This window comes from Elephas maximus, chromosome 1, assembly GCF_024166365.1.
Source record: "Elephas maximus indicus isolate mEleMax1 chromosome 1, mEleMax1 primary haplotype, whole genome shotgun sequence".
NCBI classification, from domain to species: domain Eukaryota; kingdom Metazoa; phylum Chordata; class Mammalia; order Proboscidea; family Elephantidae; genus Elephas; species Elephas maximus.
This window is the reverse complement of record NC_064819.1, coordinates 196,029,882-196,043,963: the sequence shown is the minus strand read 5'-3', so window position 1 is coordinate 196,043,963 and position 14,082 is coordinate 196,029,882. Positions and strand designations below refer to the sequence as shown.

The window sequence follows — 14,082 nt, the reverse complement described above, 5'->3', positions numbered from 1 at the left end:
AAACAGCAAAACATTTGTGTTGAAAATGTGCTTCCATCTTTTATTTCTGCCTATAATCTGCTCATTATGGGCATAAATTATGGTGGCTCAATTCTAAGCCATTTATCAAAGCCAGAGGTCAAACTCCTCAAAGCAACCTGAAAATATTTCCGCAATGGTAGTCCACCCAAAGTGGTCACTTGAGGCTCATTTCCATGTTTAAACACTTTGATGAAATCTGTGGAAACTGTTGGCTGGGACTTTTTTTTTTCCTTTTTGTCAGTCTGTGTCAGATGCCGTGCTATGAATTCTAATATTTAGCTCATGTAACTTAATCCAGGCTGTGATACCTAGTTTGTCTTCCTCGGCACTGAACTATCTCTCAGACCATATCAACACCTTGTAATGGCTTAGAATTCCTCAGTGGAAAAAATGAGGGAAAATAATAACAATTGTTTTTGTTTTGTCTCATTCTTTTTTTTTTTATTCTAGTACCTACTATGTGTTAAGTCCCTGTGAGTCAAAATTGACTTTACCGCAACGGGTTTGGTTTGGTTTATGTGTTAAGTACTGTCTAAACATGTTACAGATATCCTGGTGGCGTAGTGGTTAAGAGCTATGGCTGCTAAATAAAAGGTTGCCAGTCAAATCCACCAGGCACTCCTTGGAAACTACGGGGCGGTTCTACTCTGTCCTATAGGGTCGCTGTGAGTTGGAATTGATTTGACAGCAATGGTTTAGTTTTTTTAGTTTAAGCATGTCACATGTGTTAACTTATTTAATCATCAGAATAACATTATGAGCTTGTCGTTGTTCTTGTTACGTGCCGTCAAGTCGATTCGACTCATAGCGACCCTATGCACAACAGAACGAAACACTGCCCGGTCCTGCACCATGCTTACAATCGTTGTTATGCTTGAGCTCATTGTTGCAGCCACTGTGTCAATCCATCCTGTTGAGGGCCTTCCTCTTTTCCGCTGACCCTGTACTGTGCCGAGCATGATGTCCTTCTCCAGGAACTGATCCCTCCTGACAACATGTCCAAAGTATGTAAGATGCAGTCCCGCCATCCTTGCCTCTAAGGAGCATTCTGGCCACACTTCTTCCAAGACAGATTTGTTCGTTCTTTTTTCCATGGTATATTCAATATTCTTCGCCAACACCACAATTCAAAGGTGTCAGTTCTTCTTCGGTCTTCCTTATTCGTTGTCCAGCTTTCACATGCATATGATGCGATTGAAAATACCATGGCTTGGGTCAGGCGCACCTTAGTCTTCAGGGTGACATCTTTGCTCTTCAACACTTTGAAGAGGTCCTTTGCAGCAGATTTGCCCAACGCACCGTGTCTTTTGATTTCTTGACTGCTGCTTCCATGGCTGTTGACTGTGGATCCAACTAAAACGAAATCCTTGACAACTTCGATCTTTTCTCCATTTATCATGATGTTGCTTATTGGTCCAGTTGTGAGGATTTTTGTTTTCTTTATGTTGAGGTGTAATCCATACTGAAGGCTGTGGTCTTTGATCTTCTTTAGTTAGTGCTTCAAGTCCTCTTCACTTTCAGCAAGCAAGGTTGTATCATCTCCATAACGCAGGTTGTTAATGAGTCTTCCTCCAATCTTGATGCCCCGTTCTCCTTCATATACTCCAGCTTCTCATATTATTTGTTCAGCATACAGATTAAATAGGTATGGTGAAAGAATACAACCCTGATGCACACCTTTCCTGACTTTAAACCAATCAGTATCCCCTTGTTCTGTCTGAACAACTGCCTCTTGATCCATGTAAAGGTTCCTCATGAGCACAATTAAGTGTTCTGGAATTCCCATTCTTTGCAGTGTTATCCATAGTTTGTTATGATCCACACAGTCAAATGCCTTTGCATAGTCAATAAAACACAGGTAAACATCCTTCTGGTATTCTCTTTCAGCCAGGATCCATTTGACATCAGCAATGATATCCCTGGTTCCACGTCCTCTTCTGAAACCAGCCTGAATTTCTGGCAGTTCCCTGTTGATATACTGCTACAGCCATTTTTGAATAATCTTCAGCAAAATTTTGCTTGCATATGGTATTAACGATATTGTTCTATAATTTCCACATTCGGTTGGATCACCTTTCTTGGGAATAGGCATAAATATGGATCTCTTCCAGTCAGTTGGCCAGGAAGCTGTCTTCCATATTTCTTGGCATAGAAGAGTGAGCACCTCCAGCGCTACATCTGTTTGTTGAAACATCTCAATTGATAGTCCATCAATTCCTGGAGCCGGTGTTGCTTTTCGCCAATGCCTTCAGACCAGCTTGGACTTCTTCCTTCAGTACCATTGGTTCCTGATCATATGCCACCTCTTGAAATGGTTGAATATTGACTAGTGCTTTTTGGTATAATGACTCTGTGTATTCGTTCCATCTTCTTTTGATGCTTCCTGCGTCGTTTAATATTTTCCCCATGGAATCCTTCACTATTGCAACTCGAGGCTTGAATTTTTTCTTCAGCTCTTTCAGCTTGAGAAACACTGAGCGTGTTCTTCCCTTTTGGTTTTCCATCTCCAGCTCTTTGCACATGTCATTATAATACTTTACTTTGTCTTCTCAAGAGGCCCTTTGAAATCTTCTGTTCAGTTCTTTCACTTCGTCATTTCTACCTTTTGTTTTAGCTGCTCGACCCTCAAGAGCAAGTTTCAGAGTCTCCTCTGACATCCATCTTGGTCTTTTCTTTCTTTCCTGTCTTTTCAGTGACCTCTTGCTTTCTTCATGGATGATGTCCTTGATGTCATTCCACAACTCATCTGGTCTGCAGTCGCTAGTGTCCAATGTGTCAAATCTATTCTTCAGATGGTCTCTAAATTCAGGTGGGATATGCTCAAGGTCATATTTTGGCTCTCGTGAACTTGCTCTGATTTTCTTCAGTTTCAGCTTGAACTTGCATATGAGCAATTGATGGTCTGTTCCGCAGTCGGCCCCTGGCCTTGTTCTGACTGATGATATTGAGCTTTTCCATCGTCTCTTTCCACAGATGTAGTCAATTTGAGCTAGGTGATAGAATTTTCCCCATTTTACAGGAGAGGAAATTGTAGCCCAGAGAGTTTAAATTCCCAAGTTAACACAGCAATGAAAGGGCTGAGGATGGATTGAAACTTGGGGTTGTCTGAATCCACTATCCATACTCTTAACCACTCCACTTTACTGTCAGGATAGAGGTGTACCCGACCCTGAAAATTCTGCTACCAGAAGTCATTTAGGTCCAGGAATAGAAAATTTGTGGTATTTTCAAGATCCTCCTAAAATAACGAAAGCCTAATGGTGCTTAAGGTTTGTGGAAGAATCTCTGGATGGTGCAAATGGTTAAGCGCTCAGCGGCTAACTGAAGAGTTGGTGGTTCAAATCCACCCAGAGGTGCCTCAGAAGAGAGCCCTGGTGATCTGCTCCTGAAAGATCACAGCCATTGAAAATCCTATGGAACACAATTTTACTCTGCAACACATGAGACCTGTGAGATTCTTTCTAGTACGGATGTCTCTGTGGGTCTTCCCATAATGCAAAGACCAGGGAGTTTTACCCTCATCAATGTTCACGAAATGAACAATTTTCATATTCTCTCTCCTTTTCCAGGACCTAATCACTCTCACTGCTTGTGCTAGAGAAAGTTTTAAGATGGGCAAGTATGTATGACACACTTACTAGTAAGCTATGATTGTAACAGAGCTTTGGGCATAGATATCAAGTTATGGCATTTGATTTCAAGAGCTAACATTATTACTGTAAATTATCTGTTAAATATCTCAAATGTGTCAGATATTACATAGTCACTCCTTTCAAAGTGTTCAAATGTTATTGGGAAAGAGGTTTTTTTGTTTGATTTTTCATGCAATGACTGAATCAAAGAACTAAAAGAAATAGAAAAGTTTTATGATTTATTCTTTTAACATCAGGTTAAAAAAACTATTAAAAAGCTGTTAATAACTATTCTAGACAATTTGATTCACTTATAAATGTAAAGATACTCAAACATGGGATTGATACAGCCTTGTTTAACATTTAACAAATTTAGTCACCATCTTTGATATGTTTTCTACCTCCCCAAATACTCAACTAAATTACTACACAACATTTTTTTTTCACGACTCTGACTTTCCTCACATTCCTTATTTCTGTTCTTGGAAATTATTCTGTGAAGATTATTGGAATTACTCAATAGTTGGTACTGCTCGATATTTCTATAATTCACTCTGAGAAATCTGGAGAATTTTCTGTCTGGTTGGACATTATTATTATTATATAATCTCAATACTTGGCTCAAGGTTTGAGTTGTTTGTTTTGATAGGATATTTGATGTAAGCCATTTCATTAAATGAAATTTAATCTGTGTCTCAAATATCAGTAAAGTTCACTTTCTTATGTTGTTAGATTTTAAAAAGTTCTAAGTCTTTCTAGATCCAAATGGATGGCGACCACCCCACTTTAGGAATCATCTGTTAGCTAATTAAAGTTTGGACAAATAATTTATGATTTTACAACAGTAATGAAAAATTGACTAATAACTGTGATTAGTCCCTTGATCTTTAGAGGCTAAAAAAATCTGCTCTGTCCCTTACAAACTATCTGACAGTAGAGAATTTCTTGCCCCTCTTCAAACCCCCATGGCCTTATCTGTGAAATCTTATCCATGTTTTATTTGTAGCTACCTCATATTGCTATTTTGGAATTGAAATTATATCATACATATTAATTGCCAGCACATTGCAAGCTGTTAATATTGAAATCATCCTGGTTGTGATGGTGAAGTCCACTCCAAGATTCCTTGTCTCAGAGATTGAGGAAATATATTTGGTAGGAACTGGGAAAGCAGACTAGAGTTTAGACTAGGAAAAAAAAAAAATTTTGTGTGTAGAATCTTCACCATGATCTTACGCTGTGTATGTTATGTTATATTCTGTTGGAAAATTTCAATTTTTAAAAAATATCTCCCTATTTGAGTGGAAATTAATGAGGGAGAAAGAGGGGAATTGTAAGAAAAAATATGATGAGCATAAATTCTGCACAGTGAACCAGGAAATTATTCTTGCTTTTCTCATACTGGATGATTTGGGAAAAGGCTGATTCATGCAAAGGGAGAATCAGCTTGTAAGAATCTGTATACTTGTTTTGTGAATGGCAATAACATGTTGTTCTCATGAGCTATGTCCCTGCTGTATGTGCAACAGGGAGGCAAGCCTTATGTGGTAGAAAGAGCACAAGACGTGGGTGTTAAAGCCCTTCTTTAAGCTTCTAGAGTCATTACTACTAGCTGTAAAAATTTTGGCCATTTTTATACTCTCTAGCAATAATATTTGTTTTATTGTCCCCAAAAGATTATTGTGAGGATAAATGATGCATACAAAAAATTGCTCAAAATTGTAAAGTTCTAAACAAATTTCAGTTATTACCAGTACTATTAAAGGTTATGGTAAAACTGATCATGAAGAAGTGGTTAAAAAAAAAAAAAAAAAAAACACCCCCATAACCAAAGATTTAGGGAAAATATCTAAAAGACTAAATTCACCTACTGACTAATTTTCAGCAGTTTGATTTATTGCATTTTCTTATATTGTTTCTTAAATGACATGTTCTTTATGAACCATTTCTCCTAATTTTTAAAAAAAGCAAAAAAAAAAAAAAATCCATTTTAATAGTTTACCAGCAAAGGTGGTCAGAGAAATCTATTGTCTTTCTGCTTTTTAATTTACTTTATGAAGATTTCATATTGGTTTATTTTATAATCACTCTCATGATCACTCAGCCCCTAAAATGTGTTTTGTTTTTTTCTCTGGAAGAATAACAAAGCTATTTTCCTTGGTAGAAAACTATTTTACTCTTAATGAAATAGATAGAGGAAAAATTGGTCAAATTTAGAGCTGATCAGGCCTGATGGGACTTTATACTTAACTTCTTTCATTGTGAAAATGAAGTTCGAATATGACAACATATTAAAAAAAAAAGACTTGCGTTATATAATATTAAATGGCTATTTATAAGGAAAGATTATTTGGATTGGTTGCAGTAGTATAAGAAGAAGTAAATTAAACAGACTTTTCTCTTAAACTTTGCCACTTAGTAGCTAAACTGTGCACTTCATCATCTTCTAAGGGAAAGCACACAGATTCATAGATACATTTTTCTTGCAATACAGACATCCAACAAGGCAGCTCTGAAGAGTGTAATTAACTTGAAATAATGGTGGCTTGTTTTTTTTTGTAGGGTTTCAGGCTTTTTCTATTTCATGATGTTTCAGGTCTGTTATTACCTCAGATGAATCCTATTTCTCAAGAAAGAAGATGCAGAATTAATTCCTCTGTGACTTATTTCATCAATATAGCTAGGATAGAAATAAAATTTTATGTCCTTACCTTTTATTAGATTCTAGGTCGCAGTTTTTTAAAACTTATTTCACAAAAACTGCTGAATTTTCTATACCCTGATAATGATTGCAGACTTTTAAAAATCAATCTTCACACTCTGACAAATGAGATTAAACACACCCATGTCCGTGCACACACACAAATTTATTTACTGTGGAGAATTCAAGACTATGTTTTTATTGAACTTTTCTTGATACAAGACATAATAAAATATGAAATTCCTTCAAAGTAAGTGTTTCTTTCCTTTACTGTGTTCAAGCTGTGGATGAACAATATTCACTTCCTAAATGTTTTCAGGACAGATTGCACTTGCTACCTTAGCCCGTTCTTGCCAGGATTATGTCATCTGCACTTTCTCAGGATATAAGTAACAAAATCCCTCTTTTCTTTGTTGGTTTGAGCAAAAATGGACTTCAAAAACAATTGATCAAAAGTCTTTGTATGTTCCAGTTCTTGTTAGGTGTCATTGAGTTGATTCAGACTCATGGCAACCCTACGTTCAACAGAACAAAACACTGCCCAGTCCAGCACCACCCTCACAATTGTTGCTTTGTTTGAAGCCATGGTTGCAGCTACTGTGTCAATCCATCTCATTGAGGGTCTTCCTCCTTTTTTTCTGACCCTCTACCAAGCATTATGTCCTTTTCCAGGGACTGGTCTGTCCTGATAACGTGTCCAAAGTACAAGAGACAAAGTCTCACCATCCTGGCTTCTAAGACCATTCTGGCTGTACTTCTTACAAAACAGATTTGATTTGTTTATTCTTCTGGCAGACTTTGGTATACTTAATATTCTTTGCCAACACCATGAATCAAAGGCATCAATTTTAATTCAGTCTTCCTTATTCATTGTCCAGTTTTCTCATGCATATGAGGTGGTTGAAAATACCATGGCTTAGGTCAGGTGCAACTTAGTCCTCAAAGCAACATCTTTATTTTTTTAATTCTTTAAAAGGTCTTATGCAGCGGATTTGTGCAATGCAATACGTCGTTAGATTTCTTGACTGCTACTTCTGTGGGCGTTGATTGTGGATCCAACTAAATTGAAATCCTTGACAACTTCAATATTTTCTCTGTTTATGATGATGTTGCTTATTGGTCCAGGTGTGAGGATTTTTTTTTTTTTTTATGTTGAGGTATAATCCATACTGAAGGCTATAAAGCCTTTGTTCTTCATCAGTGAGTGCTTCAAGTCCTCTTTACTTTCGCCAAGCAAAGTTGTGACATCTGCATATCACAGGTTATTAATGAGTCTTCCTCCAATCCTGCTACTGCATTCTTCTTCATATAATCCAGTTTCTCAGATTATTTTCTCAGCATACAGATTGAATAAGTATAACCATAACACATACCTTTCTTGATTATAAACTACACAGTATCATCTTGTTTCTTTAAATGACTACCTCGTGGTCTATGTACACATACTGCATGAGCACAATTAAGTGTTTTAGAATTCCCATTGTTCACAATGTTATCAATAATTTGTTATGATCCACACAGTCAAATGCCTTTGTGTAGTCAACAAAACACTGGTAAACGTCCTTTTGGTATTTTCTGCTTTCATCCAAGATCCATCTGACATCAGCAATGATATCCCTCATTCCACATCCTCTTCTGAATCTGGCTTGAATTTCTGGCATTCCCTGTCAATATACGGCTGCAACCAGTTTTGAATCATTTTCAGCAAAATTTTACTTGTATGTGATACTATGAAGTTGTTTGATAATTTCCACATTGTGTTGTATCACCTGTCTTTGGAATGGGCACAGATATGGATCTCTTCCAGTTCGTTGGCCAGGTAACTGTCTTCCAAATTTCTTGGCATAGACGAGTGAGCACATTCAGTGCTGCGCCCATTTGCTGAAACATCCCAATTGGTATTCTGTCAATTCCTGGAGCCTTATTTTTCACCAATGCTGTCAGTATGGCTTGTGCCTCTTCCTTAAATACCATTGTTTCTTGCCCATAGAATCCTTCAATATTGCAACTCAAGGCTTGAATTTTTTCTTCAGTTCTTTCAGCTTGAAAAATGCCCAGGGTATTCTTCCCTTTTGGTTTTCTAACTCCAAGTCTTTGCACATTTCATTATAATGCTTTACTTCTTCTTCTTGAGCCACCCTTTGAAATTTTCTGCTCGGCTCTTTTATGTCATCATTTCTTCCTTTCGCTTTAGTGACTCGACGTTCAAGAGCAAGTTTCAGAGTTTCTTTTGACACCCATTTTGGTCTTTTCTTTCTTTCCTGTCTTTTTATTGACCTCTTGTTTTCTCTATGTATGATATCATTGATGTCATCCCACAACTCGTCTGGTCTTCGGTCATTAGTGTTTAATGTGTCAAATCAACTCTTGAGACGGTCTCTAAATTCAGGTCATACTTGGCTCTCATGGACTTGTTTCTATTTTCTTCACTTCAACTTGAACTTGCATATGAGCAATTTACGGTCTGTTTCACAGTTGGCTCCTTGCTTTGTTCTGACTGATGATATTGACCTTCTCCATAGTCTCTTTCCACAGATGTAGTAGATTTAATTCCTGTTTATTCCTTCTAGTCAGGTCCAAGAGTATAGTTGCCATTTATGTTGTTGGAAAAGGTATTTTAAATGAATAAGCTGTTGATCTGGCAAAATTCTGTCATGTGATCTCCAGTGTCGATCCATTACCAAGGCCATATTTTCCAACTACTGATCCTTCTTCTTTGTTTCCAATTTTCACATTCCAATCACCAGTAATTATCAATGTATCTTGATTCATATTTGACCAATTTCAGACTGCAGAAGTAGATAAAAATCTTCAATTTCTTTACCTTTGACATTAGCGGTTGGTGTATGAATTTGACTAACAGTCATATTAACTGGTCTTCCTTGTAGACAGACAGATAGTATCCTATTACTGACAATGTTGTACTTCAGGATAGATCTTGAAATGTTATTTTTGACAATGAATGTGACACTATTCTTCAACTTGCTATTCCTAGTATAGAAAATCATGTGATTGTCTGATTCAAAATGACCAATACCAGTACATTATAGCTCACTAATGCCTAGGATACCAATCTTTATGCATTCCATTTCATTTTTGACGAATTCCAATTTTCCTGGACTTATGCTTTATACAGTTCTCATTCTGATTATTAGTGGATGTTTGCAGCTGTTTCTTCACATTTTGAGTCATACCACATTAGCTGTTGAAGGTCCCAAAAGCTTACTCGTTCACGTTATTAAAGTTGACTCCGCTTTGTGGAGGCAGCTGTTACTCTGCTGTATTTTGAGTGACTTCCAACTGTAGGGGCTCATCTCCTGGTACAATATCAGACAATGTTCTGCTCCTATTCTTAAGGTTTTCAGTGGCCTTTTTTTTTTTTAAGAAGTAGATTTCCAGGTCCTTTTTCCTAGTCTTAGTCTTGAAGCTCCCCTGAATCCTGTTCACCATGGGTGATGCTGTTGGTATTTGAAATACTAGTGGCATAGCTTCAAGCATCACAACAACGTGCAAGCCACCACAGTACAACAAACTGACGTAACAGTGGCGGAAGTCTTTTTATAGGAACCTAAATTATACATAAAAGACATTATATATAACCTCTTCAATAATAATTTGATATATATCTTGTTGTTAGGTGCTGTTGAGTCAATTCCAACTCACAGTGACCCTGTGCACAACAGAACAAAACACTGTCTGATCCTGCACCATCCTCACAATTGTTGCTATGCTTGACCCCATTGTTGCACCAACTGTGTCAATCCATCTGGTTGAGGGTGCTCCTTCTCTTTGCTGAACCTATACTTTACAAAGCACGATGCCTTTCTCCAGGGAATGATCCCTCCTGATAACATGTCCAAAGTATGTGAGACATAGTCTCACCATCCTTGCTTCTAAGGAGCATTCTGGTTGTGCTTCCTCCAAGACAGATTTGTTCATTCTTTTGGCAGTCCATGGTATATTCAATATTCTTTGCCAGCATCACAATTCAAAGGCGTCAGTTCTTCTTCGGTCTTCCTTATTCATTGTCCAGCTTTCACATGCATATGAGACAAAACACCATGGCTTATGTCAGGGACACCTTAGTCCTCAAGGTAACATCCTTGCTTTTCAACACTTTAAAGAGGTCTTTTGCAGCTGATTTGCCCTATGCAATGCATCTTTTGATTTCCTGCCTGCTGCTTTCATGGGTGTTGATTGTGGATCCAAGTAAAATGAAATCCTTGACCACCTCAATCTTTTCTCCATTCATCATGATGTTACTTATGGGTCAAGGTATGAGGATTTTTGTTTTCTTTATGTTAAGGTGTAATCCATACTGAAAGCTGTGGTCTTTGATCTTCGCCAGTAAGTGCTTCAAGTCCTCTTCACTTTCAGCAAGCAAGGTTGTATCATCTGCATAACGCAGGTTGTTAATGAGTCTTCCTTCAAACCTGATGCCCCATTCTTCTTCATAGAGTCCAGCTCCTGGGATTATTTGCTCAGCATACAGATTGAATAGGTATAGTGAAAGGATACAACCCTGACACACACCTTTCCTGACTTTAAACCATGCATGCAATATCCCCTTGTTCTGTTCAAAGAACTGCCTCTTGATCCATGTACAGATTCCTCATGAGCACAATTAAGTGTGCCAGAATAACCATTCTTTGCAATGTTATCCATAATTTGTTATGATCCACACAGTCAAATGCCTTTGCATAGTCAATGAAACACAGTAAACATCTCTCTGGTATTCTCTGCTTTCAGCCAGGATCCATCTGACATCAGCAATGATATCCCTGGTTCCACATCCTCTTCTAAATCTAGCTTGAATTTCTGGCAGTTCCCTGTTGATATACTGCTGCAGTGGCTTTTAAATGATCTTCAGCAAAATTTTGCTTGCATGTGAAATTAATGATATTGTTGGATAATTTCCACACTCAGTTGGATCACATTTCTTAGGAATAGCCATAAATATGGCCAGGTAGCTATCTTCCAAATTTCTTGGCATAGACAAGTGAACACTTCCAGCACTGCATCCAACTGAAACATCTCAGCTGGTATTCTGTCAATCCCTGGAGCCTTGTTTTTCAACAATGCCTTCAGTGCAGCCTGAACTTCTTCCTTCAGTACCATCGGTTCCTAACCATATGTTACCTCCTGAAGTGGCTGAACATAGAAAAGTTCTTTTTGGTATGGTGACTCTGTGTATTCCTTCCATCTTCTTTTGATGCTTTCTGCTTCGTTTAGTATTTTCTCAGTAGAATCCTTCAATATTGCAACTTGAAACTTGAATTTTTTCTTCAGTTTTCAGCTTGAGAAATGCTGAGTGTGTTCTTCCTTTTTGGTTTTCCATCTCCAGCTCTTTCCCATGTCATCATAATACTTTACTTTGTCTTTTCAAGCTGCCCTTTGAAATCTTCTGTTCAGCTCTTTTGCTTCATTGTTTTCTCCTTTTGCTTTAGCTACTTGATGTTCAAGAGTAAGTTCAGAGTCTCTTCCAACATCCATTTAGGTCTTTTCTTCCTCTTCTGTGTTTTTAATGACCTCTTGTTTTCTTCATGTATAATGTACTTGATGTCATTCCACAACTCGTCTGGTCTTTGGTCATTAGTGTTCAAAGATATCAAATCTATTTTTGAGATGGTCTCTAAATACAGGTGGGATATACTCAAGGGTGTACTTTGGCTCTCATGGACTTGTTCTAATTTTCTTCAGTTTCGACTTGAACTTGCATAGGAGTAATTGATGGTCTAATCCATGGTCAGCCCCTGGCCTTATTCTGACTGATGATATTGAGGTTTTCCATCATTTCTTTCACAGATGTAGTCGATTTGATTCCTGTGTATTCTGTCTGGTGAGGTTCATATGTATAGTTGCCGTTTATGTTGGTGAAAAAAGGTATTTGCAATGAAGAAGTCGTTGGTCTTGCAAAATTCAATTATGCTATGTCGGGCATCTTTTTTATCACCAAGGCCATATTTTCCAACTACTGATAGTTCTTCTTTGTTTCCAACTTTCACATTCCAATCACCAGTAATTATCAATGCATCCTGATTAGCATATTTGATGAATTTCAGACTACAGAAGCTGATAAAACTTTTCAGTTTCTTCATCTTTGGCATCAGTACTTAGTATGTAAATTTGAATAATAGTTGTATTAACTGGTCTTCCTTATAGGTATATGTCAGTATCAATGACAGTGTTGCACTTCAGCATAGGTCTTAAAATGTTCTTTTTGATGATAAATGCAACACCATTTCTCTTCAAGCTGTCATTCCTGGCATAGTAGACCATATATGATTGTCTGATTCAAGAGGACCAATGCCAATCCATCTCAGCTCACTAATGCCTAGGATATCAATCTTTATGTGTTCCATTTCATTTTTGACAATTTCTAATTTTTCTAGATTCATACTTGGTACATTCCACGTTCCAATTATTAATGGATGTTTGCATCTGTTTCTTCTCATTTCGAGTCGCGTCACATCAGTAAATGAAGGTCCCGAAAGCTCGACTTCATCCAAGACATTAAGGTTGACTCTACTTTGAGGAGGCAGCTCTTCCCCAGTTGTCTTTTGACTGCTTTTCAACCCGAGGGGCTCATCTTCTAGCACTATATCAGACAATATTCCACTGCTATTTATAAGGTTTTCACTGGCTAATTCTTTTCAGAAGTTGACCACCAGGTCCTTCTTGCTTCTGTCTTAGTCTGAAAGCTTGATTGAAACCTGTCCACCATAGGTGACCCTGCTGGTATTTGAATATCGGTGGCATAGCTTCCAGCATCACAGCAAAAGGCAAGCCTCCACAGTACGACCAATTAACAGAGGTATGGTATATACAACCAAACAATCCAAGCTGAACCCAGTGCCGTTGAGTCAATTCCAACTCATAGTGACCCTATAGGACAGGGTAGAACTGCCCCATAGAGTTTCCAAGGAGCACCTGGCATAGATGAATTTACTTAGAATATGGAGTCCCTGGGTAGAACAAATAGTTAAACACTTGACTACTAACCAAAATGTAGGCATTTCAAACCCACCCAGAGGTGTCTTGGAAGATAGGCCTGGTGACTTGCTTCTGAAATGTCTTGAAAACCCTACGGAGCAGTTTTACTCTACACACGTGGTATCTCCATGAGTCAAAACAGACTTGATGGCAATTAACAACTGCAGCAATTACAAATTACAATTTGTTGAGTAAATTAATAAATGATTTTTCTAAGCTGTATCATTCTAGTAAATTTTTAATACATTGTCTTCTTAGACCATGCCAATATATATTATGATTATTTTACTTTTGAGTTAAGAGATCAATTATCCTTTTTTTTTGCTCTTAATTTTTTCTGGTATTTATTAAAATGAAAAATCAATGAATAAATTTCTGAAAGTGACACAAAGCTCATGTGCCCATGAAATAAAAAGCAATGTAATTCAAATAGTAGAAGCACTTATACATGCTAGCATAAAAGCTGTATCTTAGCAATAATAATTTATCATATTAGTGATTATCCTGATAGAAATAGAAAATTTCAAGTAGCAAAATTATGGCAAAATTGGAGAAATAATGAGAAGAAAGAACGGCATATAATAGAGAGTGTTCAATCCAGAAAAACCCTCTAACCCAGCATTTTCCAAAAAGAGTTCTGTGGGACATTAATATAATGTCATATGTTATGATACATTAGTGGATGTCTTCCCCAATCGTTTTATAATCAGGGAAATTCTGCATGTTATATTCCTC

At 37.4% G+C, this 14,082-nt stretch overlaps 1 protein-coding gene across 1 annotated transcript in view; it reads left to right on the top strand.

Annotated features, from left to right (window-relative positions):
• The window catches only part of THEMIS (thymocyte selection associated), a 211,365-nt gene that overhangs the window by 61,082 nt on the left and 136,201 nt on the right, over positions 1-14,082 (top strand). The window lies entirely within an intron of this gene.